Genomic DNA, 19,088 nt, shown 5'->3' on the forward strand with positions numbered 1-19,088 from the left:
GTTCTAAGCATATAGTGATATATTTGCATTAAAATCCTGGCAAACATCTGAGCCATCTATTTAAAAAAGAAGGAGATAGACACCTGTTTCCACCATTAAGGTATGAATTGTGTTGCAATATGTAGTGTATATAATACCTGTCTTAGGGATCCATCACAATCTATCGGTTATTGGCTCACAAAAATGAATATTTTTGCATTGGCGAAAATTTGGAGCCGAGTTTCTCGGATGATTACAATGCAATATCGTATCGGTAGTTAAAAAAACACTTCTGCCGTGAATGCGTTTTCAACAAAAATCTCCTGAAAAGGACTTTTTGGGTATTAACTGTTTTCTTTCAAAATAGAAACTGAGAGGTCTCCTGAAACTCACACATACAATAGCCTATTCACACCTCTTAAGGTTACAGCAAAGCCCTATTCATGGAACCCATTTGTTTACTTGGCAAGGACAAAACTCATTTACATGTGTGGCATTAACTTATTGTCATCACAATACATCCTCAACACTCAGTATCCACATGGATGCCATATGTATCTTGCCAGGATAGATAGAGTTTTAAAAACACTTCAGGACACCTACAAATGGCGTGATTTAATATGTCATATTTCATATATGAGTACATTTCTTCCTCACTCAGGTGTGATTGTCGCAAACAGTACAGACATTATTAAAATCATGTTTTTTTTCCATCTTTATTTATATACCATATTAGTGTACGATACCATGGCAAGACACAGCAAAGATAACAGTTAGTATTTGTACATCAGTTATTTTAAGCACACATATTATATAAAAGAACAAAAAGGCAACATAAACAAAATCTGCAGAGTTATTAACACTTGGCACTTCTACATTGGGTAGTTTTGAGGGTACATATGCTAACTCTATCATGCCGTATAACAGAACATATAAAAAAAAAACTACAGGGATATTAACAGTTGACAATTGTAAATTAAATACTTTATTTTTAAAAATATGTATTATAATTCTACTATGCTGTGTAGCAAGCCATGTCACAACTGAAAAGTTATAGAAAGGTATTTATGAATTAAACATATCTTATAAATACCTAATATAATTCCTTCGTACCTTATAGCAATTTAAGTACTTGAAAGGTAAATGTTCTACATACAATGAAACAAAAACCTAATAAATAAATAAAAATAAAAAAAAACCCTAATAATAAAAAATAAAAAAAATAAAAAAAAATAAAAAAAAATAAAAAAAAATAAAAAGGGATGGGAAATTTCCCCCGGCTCTCCCACCTAACACGCAGGATATTCATTATTTGCAATAGCCAATTCAAGGTATATAGTATCTCTAAGGGGGCAATTAGTTGTATCTGTATTTCTTGGGGGAAGTTTAAAATGATATTTTTCCATTTATAAAAAAAAGCGTGTAACTTGACTTTCTGAATTTAACGAAGTATCAAGTTGTTCCAGTATTATTTGATGTTTAAGTTTCTGGATAAGTTCTCTCAGGCTAGATTTCCAGTATTTCAAAATCAGTAGTCTACTGGTTATAATTATAGCATTTAACTGACAAGTATTTTTAGAAATATTTTCTTTTTGGCCAATGAAAAAAAAAACATCTTTGTCAGTTATTTGTGTATTAGTCTGATAGATTTTATTAACCCAGTTATTATCTTATACCAGAATTTCTTAATTTTAGTACAGTTCCCACAACAGTGGTATAAGTCCGCTTTTAAAGTCTTACATTTCTGACAGAGTGGCCTTGTTTCGTCCCATCTAGCCTTGACTTCTGGTGTGATATATACTTAATTTATAAATTTAGTATGTGATTCTCTCCAAGAAGAGGAGATTATTGCGGTATCTACCAATTTTAAACTTTCTTGGATAGTTTCTGAGGGAACCTGCCAAGTGTCAGTTAATCTTTGTAAGTTACTTTGGCCTCAGGCGGTTAAAATGATTTTGTATACAACTGAAATAGAGTATTTGCCTGCGTTGAAAAAATTCAAAGCAGTTTCCAAAATATGCCTTGTTTCCTCTCCACTATTATTATACACAAACTCCTGGACACAATGTCTGTCCTGTAAAAATGCAAAAAAGTCTCTATTTGATAACTCAAATTCTTGTTTCAGTTTAGTGAAAGATTTACAACTCCCTAACTCTTTGTCTATAAACTGATACACAAACTTTATTCCTTTCAGGGCCCAGTTTTTAAAGGTTTTAGAGTCTAATGCTGGTGTAAAATTAGGGTTGCCAATAACAGGAAAATATTTAGAGAAAGATAGATTAATATCTAAAATTTTAAGTATTTTCTGCCATGCCACAATCACATTTTGTATCACAGGTAATTGTCTAATTTTATTAGGCCATTTGTCAGGGGTACAATGGAGGAGTGCAGCAGGGGAGAATGGTTGTATTAAAATTTCTTCCAAATGGAGCACTCTATAATAATCCGCTCCCACTTGCCAGTCCAGCATGCCTGTTAAGGTTAATTTAAATTTAGCCTATTTTTCCATATCATGTTTTATTTTCAGAAAAATTGGTGGATAATTAAACTCATACCATTCATTGATATTTTTAGATAATTTGATTCCTAGATACGTAAATGCTTCATTTGTTTCTTTAAAGAGGGAAGTTTGATAAGCATCCTTAAGTTTATTTAGCCAGTAAATTTCTGTTTTAAGTGTATTAACTTTGTAGCCTGAAAAGACACTAACATCTTTCAAAATTTGGGTTAATAATGGTATGTTTTTTTTGGTATTTGTCGTTAAAACTAGTAAGTCATCGGCATATAATAACGTGGTCACCTTTCTTTTACCCAGTTTAATCCCTTCAACTTCTTTCCTTAATTGTATGGCTAAAGGCTCAAGGGCCAAATTAAATAGATAGGGAAAAAGTGGGCATCCCTGTCTTGATCCATTATTATTATTGATAATAATAGAGGCAGCAGGAGAGTTATAAATTAATCAAATGAAGTGCAGGAAAGTTCCTCCGACCCCATACATTGTTAAAGCTTTAACCTCTTAAGGACCACAGCACTTTTTCATTTTCTGACCGTTTGGTACCAAGGCTATTTTTACATTTCTGCAGTGTTTGTGTTTAGCTGTAATTTTCCTCTTACTCATTTACTGTACCCACACATATTATATACCCTTTTTCTCGCCATTAAATGAACTTTCTAAAGATACCAATATTTTTATCATATCTTATAATTTACTTTAAAAAATTATAAAATATGATGAAAAAATTGAAAAAACACACTTTTTCTAACTTTGACCTCCAGAATCTGTTACACATCTACAACCACCAAAAAACACCCATGCTAAATAGTTTCTAAATATTGTCCTGAGTTTAGAAATACCCAATATATACAAGTAGAACTTTGCTATTTCCAAACCACTTTTTTTCAAAATTAGCGATAGTTACATTGGAACACTGATATCTGTTAGGAATCCCTGAATATTCCTTCACATGTATATATATTTTTTTAGACGACAACCCAAAGTATTGATCTAGACCCATTTTTTTTATATTTCATGCCACTGTTTCACCGCCAAGCAATCAAATAAAAAAAATGTTTACTTTTTTACTAATTTTTTCACAATTTTAGGTTTCTCACTGAAATTATTTTCAAACAGCTTGTGCAATTATGGCACACATTGTTGTAAATGCTTCTCTGGGATCCCCTTTGTTCATAAATAGCAGACTTATATGGCTTTGGCATTGTTTTTTAGTAATTAGAAGGCCGCTAAATGCCACTGCGCACCACACACCACACATGTATTATGCCCAGCAGTGAAGGGGTTAATTAGGGAGCTTGTATGGAGCTTGTACGGTTAATTTTCGCTTTAGTGCAGTATAGTAGACAACCCAAAGTATTGATCTAGGCCCATTTTGGTATATTTCATGCCACCGTTTCACCGCCAAAAGCGATCAAATAAAAAAAAATGTTTACTTTTTTACAATTTTTTTCACAAACTTTAGGTTTCTCATTGAAATTATTTACAAACAGCTTGTGCAATTATGGCACAAATTTTTGTAAATGCTTCTCTGGGATCCCCTTTGTTCAGAAATAGCATATATATATGGCTTTGGCGTTGCTTTTTGGCAATTATAAGGCCGCTAAATGCTGCTTTGCACCACACTTGTATTATGCCCAGCAGTGAAGGGGTCAATTAGGTAGCTTGTAGGGAGCTTTCAGGGTTAATTTTAGCTTTAGTGTAGAGATCAGCCTCCCACCTGACACATCCCACCCCCTAATCCCTCCCAAACAGCTCTCTTCCCTCCCCCACCCTACAATTGTCCCCGACATCTTAAGTACTGGCAGAAAGTCTGCCAGTACTAAAATAAAAGTTTTTTTTTAATATCTATTCAGCTGTGATGGACCCCCCTTAGCCCCCAACCTCCCTGATCCCCCCCAACAGCTCTTTAACCCCCCCCCCCGCTACCTATTTACCGCCATCTTGGGTACTGGCAGCTGTCTGCCAGCACACAGTTTGCCCCAAAAACAATTTTTGTTTCTATAATTATAGATTTTTCTGTAGTGTAGATTCCCCCCTCAATACCCCCTCCCCTTCCCCCTCCTAGATCCTTTGATATTCCCCCCCCCCTCCCTCTCACTCTTTGCTATTCAGGGACATTGGTGGCAGTGGTTGCTGCACATGCGCACACACACGCGCACGCCCCTGCAGGCCCCCCGCATGCTCCTGGCACCCGACGTGCACATTGCACATACAGAAACCGGATGCTGGGTAGCGATGGGCCACCCACCCGCCTCCCTGCTAAGCTCCCGCCCACCAACGATCGGCACCATCGCTACCATTGCAGAGAGGGCCATAGAGTGTCTCTCTCTGCATCAAATGCTTGAAAAAGGGTATTGCAGGATGCCTCAATATCGAGGCATCACTGCAATACCCTGAGAGCTGCTGGAAGTGATAGGAATCACCTCCAGCACTCAATTAGACCAAGGACGTACCAGGTACGTCCATTGTCACTAACTGACATTTTTTGCAGGACGTACCTGGTACGTCCTTGCTCGTTAATGGGTTAAACAAATTATCCCAAGTAATGGAGTCAAATGCCTTCTCTGCATCTAATGAGATTATTGCTGCATCTGTCCCTAATACATGGTTTCTTTTATCAGATTGCGCTTGAGACATATTTAATATCAATTGGAGTTTCCTCAGATTACGAGAGGAATTTCTAACAGGCACAAAGCCCACTTGGTCTTTATGTATAAGAGGGCCAGTGATGGATTTAATTCTATTCGCTAAAATACTCATAAGAATTTTATAGTCACTGTTGAGTAGCGAGATCGGCCTATAAGAGTCAATCTTTTCTGGGTCTTTATTTTTTTTTTTTAGAATCAACGCTATCAAGGAAGCAGCAAAATATTTAGATCATGGTGCACTGTTAATAAAATATTGATTAAATAAAGTTAGTAGTAATGGTGCAATATCTTCAGAAAGAAGTTTATATAGTTCAGCTGGTATCTGGTCTGGTCCAGCAGCTGTTTTCTTGATAGTGTTGATTACTTTCATGAGTGATATAGGGCTATTCGGAATCTGTTGGCGCTCTACAAATACCTGATAATAATAATAATAATGGACTTCCTGTGGGAGGAGCATGAGGAAGACGTGCACGCTAGAGCTCTGTGAGAGGGAGCCGTTTTTACTATCATACCCCACCAAAATTGCTCCTATTGCTGGGGGTGAGAGCCCTGCCTGGGTAGACACAGTTCCATCTGAAGGGGAAGTCTACATTTACCGAAGAAGAGGCCGGTAGGTCCCGACCGGAGATACACATTGCAGTGCTCTGAAAGTTATCCCAGACGACAGACCGCAGCTTGCCTAGTGATTGCTGTAAAGGGGATAGTCGCCCTGGTAGCGACGAAAAGCTTGACGCTGACCACATTCAAACTAGCAGAGACCGGCTCTTGCTCACAGTACCTGGCGTGGATGGGAGGTGTCCTGACTGCAGCCGAGGAGGTCGTGTGAGGGGCGTCTCGCAACAGCGGCCTGGAACGCTGAACGAATTTCACCAGAGAAGCGCAAGTATTGTTTGTACTAAGATGTTGGCGGTCTAAGTTTGGTCTGTCTATGTAAGGGGCCATAACTGTATTCGTCTGTCTAGGCTTGTAAAGCAGCCGGTATAAGGGACTGGAGACAAATAAAAAAAAACTTCAGTATATCACGTATGAACAAAATCTTAAAGGGGGAGCTGTGTTGTGCGATAATAAACTGTAATCCTGAAAAACTTTTTCTGCTAGGAGCAAAAGGTGTACAGAAAGGATAAGAAATGGAAATACCTCATTAACTGTACTGGTCTATGATAATTAAATGTGCCTTAAAGTTAACAAGCTTCTAAAATCAGAATTGCAGCTTGTATTGGCTGAATAAACTTTTAAGAGTGTGCTGTGATACAGGAAAACAGGCTGCAACCCTGAAAATCTTTTGTGGCAAGGAGTAATTCCACTCAAAAAGGCTAAGGAAGAGGAATATTGTATCTACTAAATTGGACTGACATAATCAAATAACTACGCTCTAAGGAACCTTTAATAGCAGAAAAACTGCTGAATAGAGTGTGATATAAGCATTGACTTAAAACTTTTTGTGTATATCAGATGTAGCTTTTATTAAGTTAGCTGTTAAGTTAGCTGTTAGAGATAGAATTGAGAACGACGCTGACTGGGGAATTACCATTAGTAATTTGCTCCCAGATTGATACAAGAAGCGGGGCAGTATTTCCTGTTTTTTTGAGTGGCATATTAATCAGTTAGAAGAATACTAAGAGATCTTCAAAGAAAGAAAGAGAAAATTTTTTTTTTTTTATGTGATTATATGTTGTTTTTTTTTTTTTTTTTTTGTTATTTACTAAGATGTTGGGCAATTGATCCAGCGATTTTGGAAAGCAGTAACCATTATTCCTACGCACAGAGTGCCCAACGGGCAATACAGTAATAACAGATAATATTGTGAAATCGTACAAGGTATTCTATACTGCCTGTAGCTAAGTATTTCTCTACTGCCTGTAGTTAAGCATTTCTTGTGTGGTTTGAGAGAAGGAAGGGTAATTGAACAGATAGTATTGCTACAATAATAAGTGGCAGTAGGAAGTGAGGCCAAAGGATCATATGTGGGGGAAGGGATACGTTGCTTAGAACACATTAGCACAATCAGAAGTTGATTCTTCTTTTTTTCACTTTTTTTCACTTTTTTTTTTTTTTTTTCTTTCTCCACATATTTTTTTCTTATTTCACATCACTTTCTGGACAGAGTTCACCACAAGCTATAAAACACTGTTTTGGTCTAATTTCTTATTAAAAGGACACACTATTCTTAAAACACAGTAAGGTTAATTGTTAGATTACTAGGCGATACATCCAGTCAGGGGGTCCCGACTTGAGAAGTGGTTAACGGGTTTTTGTGCACAGAGTATATCAGCACAATTAGGTGTTGTTTTTCTTCACTACATCTTTGCTTTTTTTTGTTGTTTTTTTTCTTTTTTCTTTTTTTTTTTTTGTGTTTTTTTTTTTTTTTTTTCTCACGATTACATCACTTTTTGGACATAGTCCTTCACAAGGTTTATAGTATTGTTCTGGAGCAGTCTGTATTTATAAGGACACATTATTTTTAAAACTCACTCAGATCAAGTTGCACTTAACAATAGGCACTTTTTTTTTTTTTTTTTTTTCCTTCTTTCCCCTTCTCGCATTAGTATATATATATATATATATATGAGATCCGGTTAAGTGAGTTAAACTGGAACTGTTTTTTGTACACATGTACACATAGCTATACTTATGGAAAAATATATACCTAACCTAAAAACAAGGTCTCCAGCCATGCCGGTAAAGAGAGACAAAAAAAACAAGGTGCAAGAGACAGTATTAGAGGGATCAATGGAGGCCTTCACATATACTACAGAAAAACAGCTATCGAATAATCAATTAGCAGAGCTAATATTACCGCAATTTGACTCTATCAAAAAAGAGATTGTTTCGCTTTCAGCAGAAGTTAGAGCTTTTTCCAATAGATTATCTGAGGTGGAAGATAGAGTCTCCGACCTGGAGGATAGATTTAACACACATGAAGCAAACTGGTTAAACTATGAGGAAAGATCAAATTAATGCAATTGAAAATTGATGATTTAGAGGATAGATCCCGCAGGAATAATATCCGCATAGTGGGATTGCCTGAAAGTCCAGACTTTGAGGATCTAATGTTATTTGGCTCAGTGACCTTACCTGCCTTGTTGGGGTTGCAGGTGACTTCTGATAAGATTAGAGTAGAGAGGGCTCACAGAGTTGGGAATATTAACAAACACGCAGATGGGTCTATACGTCCAAGAATGGTCTTGATAAAGTATTTGGATTTTCAGGATAAGGTGACCATAATGAGACAGTATAGGAAAATCAAGGTTTTCAAAGTAGGCACCAATCAGGTGTTTTTATTTCAAGACTTCTCTGTGGAAACTTCTTCTAAAAGAAGGAAGATGGCACCTTTCTGCATGAGTCTGATAAAAGCAGGCGTAAAAGCTGCATTAAGATATCCTGCAATAATCATAATTACAAACCCGGAAGGTGACAGCGTCCTTCTAAAGTCAGCTTTAGAAGCTGGAAGATATTGCACAGAGAAGGGTATAGAGGTGTCTAAGGACACAAGGTAAATAGAGTGATTTGGCCAACACAGATTTTTTATGCCAGTAGATATACTTATGTATTTGTTCTGGTTTATCTCCCCCCCCCTTTGTTTTTTTTCTCTCTTTCTTTCTCTCTTTTTTTTTTTTTTTCTCTTTTCTTTCTTTCTTCTCTTCCCCCATCGTGGCGGGCGTGGTTCCACCCTCCTTTGACGGTAGAATATTAGGAAGCAAAAGTTTTAGTAAACTCATTTTAATTATTAAATGTTGAATTTTGCCTCGTGGAATGTTGGAGGCATTACCTCCCCCATTAAAAGGAAAAATATTTTTAAATTACTTAAACGACATCATGCTGATATTATATTTTTACAAGAGCTGCATTTAAGAGAAACAGAGATAACTAAATTAAAGGTTAACTGGGTCTCCGAAATATTTGCGACTCCCTGCAACAGTAGGAAATGTGGTGTGGCCATTTTATTTAACAAAAATTTAGTCTATAAACTCATTGGGTCAGAGATAGATCCCTCAGGGAGATTCATAATTATGCAAGTAGAAATTGAACAGAGATTGTGGACACTCTGTACGATCTATGGTCCTAATGGACTTGATTGTGGTTTCTGGGCCAAAATGGTGAATAAGCTGATACCCTATCTCGGTCAAAACATAATTCTGGCTGGTGACTTAAATGCAACAATGTATCCACTGTTAGATAGGTTCCATTTCAAGGCTAATAAGCAGCACCTGAGGGAGGCAAAAGTGTTAAGAGAATTTGCCAAAAAACTTAAATTAAAAAGATGTTTGGCGATTACAACATCCTGATGAACGTAGTTTTTCTTGTGAATCAAAGGGCTACAAAAACTTCTCACGTATAGATATGTTTTTGGTTGAGGAAAGTATACTTGTTTGCGATCTTGTATCACAGATATCAGAAATATTAATATCTGATCATGCTATAATTACCTTAAAAGTAGAAAGTAAGATGAAGAGGAATAGCGGAAGTATGAATTCTTTTTTTTTCCCTAAATATATGATATTTGATGAGAAGTTTCATGTATGGCTCTCGGAGAGATGGAAAGAGTATTATACGTTTAATAAGGCATATATACCCAAAATAGAAATTTTTTGGGAAGCAGGGAAGGCGGCTTTAAGAGGGGAGATTAAAGCGTATATGATAGAAAGAAAACGTAAGTGGAGGTATAGAGAGACACAGTTAGCTAACCAACTTAAAAAATCCTACGGCAATTATATTAGGGATCCCAAGGCAGAGACTTGGAAAAAGTATAGTCAAGCGAAAAGTGAGAGGGAACTATACTTAAAAGAATCTTGGGCACGAGAAGATATGAAAACTAGAGCATTTTGCCAGGGGTATCAGGGTATCTCAGCTAAATATCTAGCAAAGGTTATTAAATTTAGGAAAAAAAGAAACATAATTCCCACAATTAAGGAGGGTTCCACAACCTTTATACAATCATCTGAAATATGGGAGGCTTTTTTCAGGTTTTACCAAAAATTATATTCTAGAGAAGAAATTGACCAGAGGGAGAAAGCCAAATTTTGGGAAGCAGTTAAAATGCCGAGAATAGCCAGTGAAGCACTTCATCTTATTAACCAAGGAATCACTGAAGAAGAAATTAAGAAAACGATAGAGAAAACCAAAGTAAATAAAGCCCCAGGTCCCGATGGCCTCCCAGCAGAATTCTACAAAATACTAAAGGAAGAGATATCCGGAATATTAGCCAGGTTGTATAATAGCTATTTTTTGCATAATAAAATCGATTCACCTTATTTTACAGATTCAATAGTTTCTCTAATTTATAAAAAGGGCAAAAATCCGGAAGAGATGGGGTCGTATCGCCCCATATCACTGTTAAACCTAGACTATAAAATCTTCACGTCAATCTTAGCTGATAGATTAAAAAGAGTAATGGGGGATTTGATACATACGGATCAAACAGGTTTTATACCTGGGAGGAATCCGGTGCGTAATATGCGCAGGGTTCTAGTTATGGTAGATCATTTTTATAATAGAAACCTTGATGCTAATAAAGATAGTGTAAAAGATTTAGCTATTTTATCCATCGACGCAGAAAAAGCATTTGATGCAATCGTATGGGACCATTTATTTACCACTCTTAACAAATTTGGTTTAGAGGGGAATATAGCAAATGTAATTAGTAAAATTTACAGTAATCCTAGATCGCAACTCTTAGTAAATGAAGAATTATCTAATCATATTACGTTACAGAGAGGGACGAGGCAGGGTTGCCCACTATCACCACTACTATTCGACATTGCTCTTGAACCACTAGCTGCCTTGTTAAGACAAGAAATACGTGGAGTTCCGCTGGGGGGCCAGAGGGTAACTATTTCCCTTTATGCGGATGACATTGTTTTATTTCTCAAAGACACTAATGTAAGTATCCCGAAGTGTCTAGGAATTATTAAGAGCTTTAGTCAATTCTCGGGATACAGAATTAACTCTAAAAAATCGGAGTTACTTTGGATTAAGAAAACAAGGCAAAATTATTCTCAAGATACATTCAGAGAAGTGGATTATATTAATTACCTAGGTATTAAAATTAGTAAAAATCCCAAAGAATGGTATCATTTAAATTACAGTGAATTGTTTAATAATCTACAAGAGAGACTAGAAAAATGGAATATGTACTATTTATCCCTTTCGGCAAAAATTATGCTGATAAAAATAATAGTATTCCCTCAGTTATTGTTTTTGATGCAGAACTTACCATTTCTCATCTCTAAACAGGATATGGGCAAGTATAAAAAAGCATGTAATAGTTTTATATGGGGGAAGAAGAGACCCAGAATAGCTATTGAGAAACTCACTCAAAGTAAAAAATATGGTGGCCTCGCACTGCCCAGTATTAGTCATTATAATATTGCCGCACTTGTTAAATTCGGGATAGATTGGATTGTGGAGGCAAATTATGTTACTTACTACGAGATAGAGTCTGCATTAGTAGCTCCATTTGATCTTAAGGCAATTTTACACCATCCACACCGTAGATTACCAAGTAAAATAAGTAATTTAATCACGTTTTCTAGTGTGGTACAGGCGTGGCAAAAATATTGCATTCTTAGAGGTCAAGACTTTCAACTGTCAAAATACCTGCCTATCTCAGGGACTCCAGACTTTACAGCGGGGTTACACAACGCGGTATTTAAAAACTGGAGACAAAAAGGGATAGTGTATTTCTCTCAGATAATGTCAGAGGATGGGGGGATAATACAAACCTACGAGGTTATAGCAAGGAATTTTTACTTACCAGCAAATAATTTTTTTGCATATTTGCAAGTCAGAAGCTTTCTCTCAGAAATGCTACGGAAGCATAGATTGGTCTGGGATCCAGGAATTGAATCTGGGTTTAAACTATATAAGGCAGGGAAACATGCTTTATCTTATTGGTACCAGGGAATACAGGCAGTGTCAGGGGAAATTCATCTGGACAATTTAAAAGAGAAATTATTAAGGAACTTTGGAACAATACAAAGGGAGGAAATTATACAGAGCTTTAAGCGGGCCAGAGAAGCAACATCATTAGTGAGCTGGAGGGAATCCCAGTTTAAATTAATGAACAACTTTTATCTTACACCCTATAGAATAGCCAAATGGCGTCAGGGAGGGCAAAAAGAGAACTGTTCAAAATGTAATCTTGAGAAGGCGGGATTAAAACACTGCCTCTGGGAATGCCCGAAGATCCGGCAATTCTGGGGTAAAGTGCAATACTGGTTAAACAGATTTTTGCCGGAAAGGGTTGATATTCTCCCAAGTGATGTATTTTTTTTGAGGAAAGATTTCAGACCAATAGGGAAGAGGCTATTCATAAACACGGCCATTTTGGCCGCTCGTAATTTAATTTTTAGGAGCTGGAGATCACCAGGTCCCCCTAGGTTGGGAGAGTTTACTAGCAGCATGAAATTACAGATGATAATAGAAAGACTAGGTTTAACGCATGCGGATGAAAAACAGTTTAGAAGGTTTTTTGATAAATGGAAAGATATTATCTTATCATGGCCATGTGAAACTCAGAGGCAGTTTATTGCTCCATTAAGGAGCATGCCTCTTTTGATTACGCTGATTGTAGAGGAAGCTCTGCCTCATTCTTGGTTATAAAAGTCTGGGAGGGGGGAATCGGTTTGCCACGATGGTTACGACTTTTAATTTTTTTTTTTTTTTTTTTCTCCTGTAGTTCTGAGTACCCCTTTTTTTAAAAAAGCACTGTACACAGATACTAAGATTTATTTTTGGAGATTATATGGGACAAAGGAGGGGAAGGGTTATAAAAAAGCAGGAATAATAAGAATCCATTGTTTGGGATAAGTCGAGTAGGAAACATGTTATGTTTGCTTAAATATTGTATAATCCATGTTAAAAGATGTTGTTATTTGTTTTATTTTGTCGGTATGAGAAGGTACTATGTATATGACATGTTACGCTTTTATTTATTTTTTTTCTACTTTCCTTATTTGTCCCATGTTGCTTGATCATGAGATTTTCTCTTTTTCTTTCTTTTGTCATTTGATGGATTCTCAATAAAATTGATTTAAAAAAAAATAAAAAAAATTATTATAATAATAATAATAATAGCGTTGATTACTTTCCTGAGTGATATAGGGCTATTCAATTCATCTTTCCAGAAATTATCCTTAGCTTGCATGTTTATTGTGGTTTCTGAGTATAGTTCTTGAAAATAATAATAATATTTATTTAATTTGTCAATATTCGTAGTTCTACCTGTTGGGGTCTTCAGTGATTCAATCATATATTTCTTTTTTGTAGATTTGGTTAGGTTAGCTAAGAAACTTTCCCCCTTTGCCCCCATGTCTATAGAAAAAAAAACTCGTCCTGAGGACTTCTTGCACCGTTTTTTGGGTTAGAAAAACTTCTCTTTTCTTCTTTTTTACTCTCTGATATGAATCCCATAATTTCCTGGATGGATCACTAATATAGGAGTTGTAAATATTACGTAGCTGGCTAGAAAGTTGTATGTCCCTAGCAACGCTTTTACGTTTTTGGATTATCAAATATGCTTTAATTTCTCCCCTAATTACTGCTTTAAAAGTTTCCCATAATGTTTCACTATTAATTTTGGATGAGGAATTAAGCTGGATAAAATCCATTTTAGCCATGCTTTAAATTGCACGTTAGATATGAGGTATCTCGGGGGAAAAAAACTATTAAAATGTGGATTCCTAATTTTAATATTTAGGGGCATATTTATCAAGCTCCGTATCACAAGAACTGCTGGTGCAATTTATTGATGTGCGGCGGACATGATATGCTACTTTGTATCATGTCCGCTCGCACATTGATAAATATGCCCCTTAATGTGAGAATAGTGTGGTCTGATATAATTATTTCTTGGATGTCGGTCATCAATTCATATCCCAGCATTTTTTCAGTTACTAAGAAATAATCTATTCTGGACATTGTTTGGTATGTATGAGATTCACATGAAAATTTCTTTAAGTCTGGGTTCTGTTCCCTGCCAAATATCTTTGACATGTAATAGATTACAAAAACTCTTAAACAATTTCAATTTAAACGATTATTGTTTACTATTTCTGTTCAGGGAAGGTTTTTGCCTATCCAACACGGGATACTCTATTAAATTAAAATAACCTGCAATAATTCAATAATTTATTAAAAAATGTAAGAGTTTTGACTGAAGATTTACCTAAAAGGTATTACATAAATTTAATATCGTTCCCTCGCTCCAATTCAGATCCCATTATTTTATATTGTAGGTTTTTATTAAAAAGGAAAGTAACTCCTTTTCTCCTACTTACACAAGGTGTGCCCACTACCTCCCCGACCCATCCCATGTTTAATTTGTTATGTTTAGTTTGGCAAGAGTCTCTTGAAGAAAAACTATATCGGTTTATGTTGCTTTAATTGTGCTAAAATCTTTTTCCGCTTTTGAGGTGAGGAAATCCCACCTACATTCCAAGAGGCCAAATAAATTTGGTCCTTCATTTATTTACATATTTAATTGTGTATATATAGAATATTCCAAGATAGAGTTTATTGATAATATCTGAGAAGGAGGGCGCAGGGGGAAAAAAAATAAACAAAATAAAAAATAAATATTGTCTGAACAATATCAGTATCCTTAACCGGTCTATATTTCAGTAACTTACATTTCTTGTAAACCCGACACAACATAAATGTATATATATTTATTTTGTTTCACTTTTTTTGGTGAAATAAAGAAGGAAACCTGCAGTTATATAAAATAGAATTTTATAAAGTAATACCCTTCATTTTAGCAAATTCCTTAGCCTCCTCAGGGTTGTTCAATGTAATGCGATCACCATCAGATAGGATCTTAATTTTTGCAAGATATTTATTTACTGTGGCTTTTATGCCAAAATGTATTAATTTAGTACATAAAGGTGTCATTTCCCTTCTCTTTTGTGACGTATGACATTGATCTTGTCTTGGAAGTTGAGAAACTTTGCGATAACAGGTCTAATCTTAGTTGAGCCGTCCGGCATTGTTTTCAAGTGCCTATACAATGTACCTTTTCCACTGCAAGTGGTAATGTGTTAGATGCCATTCCTAAACTTTGTGGTAGTGTCAATGAAATAAATGTAAATAAATCCTGAAACTCATTTGATTCAGAGATACCAGGGAATCTAACATTATTGCGTCATGCTCGGTCTTCTATCTCATTTAACTTATGTTGCATGTTCGCTATTTAGGGGATATTTATCAAAGCCTCAACTGTGTTGCATTCGCCGGCACCAATATGCTTGCCTAACATCGCCTAACATTGCGGCCGTGTATCTCAATACGCTCTCCTTAGTTATGAAAAAAGCCAGCAAAAAGATGCGCAACAAGTACGGGGCGATGAGCATCGAACTGTTGTTAACTAACAGTCATCAATCTCGCGTCTATTCGGCTTTTTTCCAACTTTATTTATACCCTGTCACTAAACGCCGCCACTATACTTAAATGTTTAACCCCCATCCTGCCGCTCCCCGAATCCGCCGCAACCTAAATAAAGTTATTAACCTCTATCCCGCTGCTCCCCGACCCCGCTGCAACCTAAATAAAGTTATTTACCCCTATTCCGCCGCTCCCCGACCCCACCGCAACTTAAATAAAGTTTTTGGGGGATATCTATCAAGCCATCAACTGTGTTGTATTTGCCGGCACCAATATGCTTGCCTAACATTGCGGCCGCGTATCTCAATACTCTCTCCTTATTTAAAAAAAAAGCCGTCAAAAAGACGTGCACCAAGTACGGGGCGATGAGCATCGGACTTTTGTTAACTAACACTTATCGATCTCACGTTTGTTCGGCTTTTTCCCAACTTTATTTATACCCTGTCACTAAACGCCGCCACTATACTAAAATGTTTAACCCCTATCCCGCCGCTCTCCAACCCCGCCGCAACATAAATAAAGTTATTAACCCCTATCCTGCCGCTCCCCGAACCGCCGCAACATAAATAAAGTTATTAACCCCTATCCCGCCGCTCCCCGTCCCCGCCACAACCTAAATAAATGTATTAACCCCTAAACCTCTGGCCTCCCACATCACTACCACTAACTAAATCTATTATCCCCTAAACTGTCAGCCCCCCATATCGCCAAAAAATAAATTAAGCTATTAACTCCTAAACCTAACAACCCGCTAACTTCAAAATAAAATTACAACATCCCTATCTTCAAATAAATTTAAACTTAACTGTAGAATATTAATTAATCTACCCTAACTATTATACTACAATTAAATTAAACTACCAATTAAATTAACTAAATTACATATTAAAAACCCCTAACCCTACTCAAATTATTTAAATATACTATTAAACCTTATTAAAAGTACTACATTACCAAAATAAAAATAAACTAAGTTACAAAAAACCCCCCCACTAAATTACGAAAAAATAAAAAACCACATTATCAAAAATAAAAAGAATTAGACCTAATCTAATAGCCCTATCAAAATAAAAAAGCCCCCCAAAATAAAAAAACCCTAGCCTACCATAAACTACCAATGGCCCTCAAAAGGGCCTTTTGTGGGGCATTGCCCCAAATAAATCAGCTCTTTTACCTGAAAAAAAAATACAAACACTCCACAACAGTAAAACCCACCACCCAACCAACCAACCAACCCCCCCAAATAAAAAAACTATCTAAAATAACCTAAGCTCCCTATTGCCCTGAAAAGGGCATTTGTATGGGCATTGCCCGACGATCCACTTACAGTTCTTGAAGTTCCGCTTGAAGGATCTATCCAGCCAGCAAGAAGTCTTCATCTGGGCAGCCTCTTCCATCTTCATCCAGCCGGCAAAGTGATGTCGCAAACTCGAATTTCCGCAACTGTTCGTGAACGGGTGAACCGGGCGAACCGCCATTGACTTCAATAGGCAGGCGAATTTTAAAACCCACAGGGACTCTTTCTGGCCACAATAGTGATGGAAAAGTTGTTTCAAGGGGACTAACACCTGGACTGTGGCATGCCGGAGGGGGATCCATGGCAAAACTCCCACGGAAAATTACATAGTTGATAAAGAGTCTGGTTTTAATCCATAAAGGGCATAAATCACCTAACATTCCTAAATTGTTTGGAATAACGTGCTTTAAAACATCAGGTATGATGTTGTATTGATCAGGTAGTGTAAGGGTTACGCCCGCTTCACAGTGACACAGTGACACAGTAAAAAAAGTTTTTTTTACAAAATTTACACTACTGTTACAACAGATATGAGTGGTGGCACTAGTTGGCAAGTGGGCCTGGCACACACGCTGGCAGGCAGGCAACTGCTATTAGATTACACTAGCAGACTGATGTTTCACAGTCAAAAAAGTTTTTTTTCTCTTGTAAGGTGTATCCAGTCCATGGATTCATCCATTACTTGTGGGATATTCTCCTTCCCAACAGGAAGCTGCAAGAGGATCACCCACAGCAGAGCTGTCTATATAGCTCCTCCCCTAAATGCCACTACCAGTCATTCTCTTGCAGCTCTCGACAAAAAAGGAAGTAGCTAGAGAGATGTGGTGTTTATTTAGTTTATCTTCAATCAAAAGTTTGTTATTTTCAAATGCTACCGGAGTTGTACTATTTTAGCCTCAGGCAGAAAATAGAAGAAGAGTCTGCCTGTGGTCTTTGATGATCTTAGCAGGTTGTAACTAAGATCCATTGCTGTTCTCACACATAACTGAAGAGAGAGGTAACTTCAGCTGGGGGAATGGCGTGCAGGGTCTCCTGCTATGAGGTATGTGCAGTTTAAATTTTTTCTAGAGAAAGAATATGCTAGAAAATGCTGTTAATACCGGAGTTATTTAAGGTAAGCCTGATTACAGTGATTTAATAACGGCTTGTATCATGCTTGCTGTAAAAGGTAATATTCTTATTACTTTCTCACATTGCTGAAAAATAAAACATTTGCTGGAAGTGTTTTAAACTTTTTTTATACATATTGGTGATAAACCTTTATCTGACTGGCTAGATTTTGCCTAGGGTTAGTTTTGTTAGGCCCTCTCACTGTGAATACATGGTGGGAGGGGCCTATTTTCGCGCCTAAATGCGCATCAGATTTTGCAGCTTGAGACATCCAGTTTCCCTGAAGGAGTCTCCTGAACACTTGGGACCTCTCTGAGGGGTTTTTGTGCCTTTCAAAATCGTTATATGGGCAGGTAGGGCCACAGCAGAGCTGTGGCAGTTTGTTGTGACTGTTGAAAAACGTTTATATCGTTTTTTTGATCCGGTTTTGAAACTAAGGGGCTAATCATCCATTTGCAAGTGGGTGCAATGCTCTGTTAGTCTATTATATACACTGTAAAAATTTCGTAAGATTTACTGCTTTTTATCACTGTTTTTCAATTTCTGACAAAATTTGTTTCTCTTAAAGGCACAGTACCGTTTTTATTTTTTGCTTGTTTACATTTATCAAAGTGTTTTCCAAGCTTGCTGGTCTCATTGCTAGTCTGTTTAAACATGTCTGACATAGAGGAAACTCCTTGTTCATTATGTTTAGAAGCCATTGTGGAACCCCCTCTTAGAATGTGTACCAAATGTACTGATTTTACTTTAAGTTATAAAGATCATATTCTGTCTTTAAAAGATTTATCAACAGAGGAAACTGACAAGGGGGAAGTTATGCCGACTAACTCGCCCCACGTGTCAGAACCTTTGACTCCCGCTCAAGGGACTCCTGCTCAAGAGGCGCCAAGTATATCTAGCGCGCCCATGGCGTTTACTTTACAAGACATGGCGGCAGTTATGGATCATACCCTTACAGAGGTATTGTCCAAACTACCAGGGTTACAAGGAAAGCGAGACAGCTCTGGGACTAGAAAAAATACAGAGCACTCTGACGCTATAGTAGCTATGTCTGATATCCCCTCACAATATGCAGAAGCTGAGGCAGGAGAGCTTCTTTCTGTGGGTGATTTTTCTGACTCAGGGAAGATGCTTCAACCTGATTCTGATATGTCTACAT

The 19,088-nt window shown here is 36.8% G+C and overlaps 1 protein-coding gene across 1 annotated transcript in view; it reads left to right on the forward strand.

Moving 5' to 3' along the window:
• LOC128664858 (tetraspanin-11-like) overlaps positions 1 to 19,088 on the forward strand; it is a 144,202-nt gene that overhangs the window by 36,231 nt on the left and 88,883 nt on the right. The gene's annotated exons all lie outside the window — the stretch shown is intronic.

The sequence above is a fragment of the Bombina bombina genome, chromosome 6, assembly GCF_027579735.1.
Source record: "Bombina bombina isolate aBomBom1 chromosome 6, aBomBom1.pri, whole genome shotgun sequence".
Taxonomy (NCBI): Eukaryota; Metazoa; Chordata; class Amphibia; order Anura; family Bombinatoridae; genus Bombina; species Bombina bombina.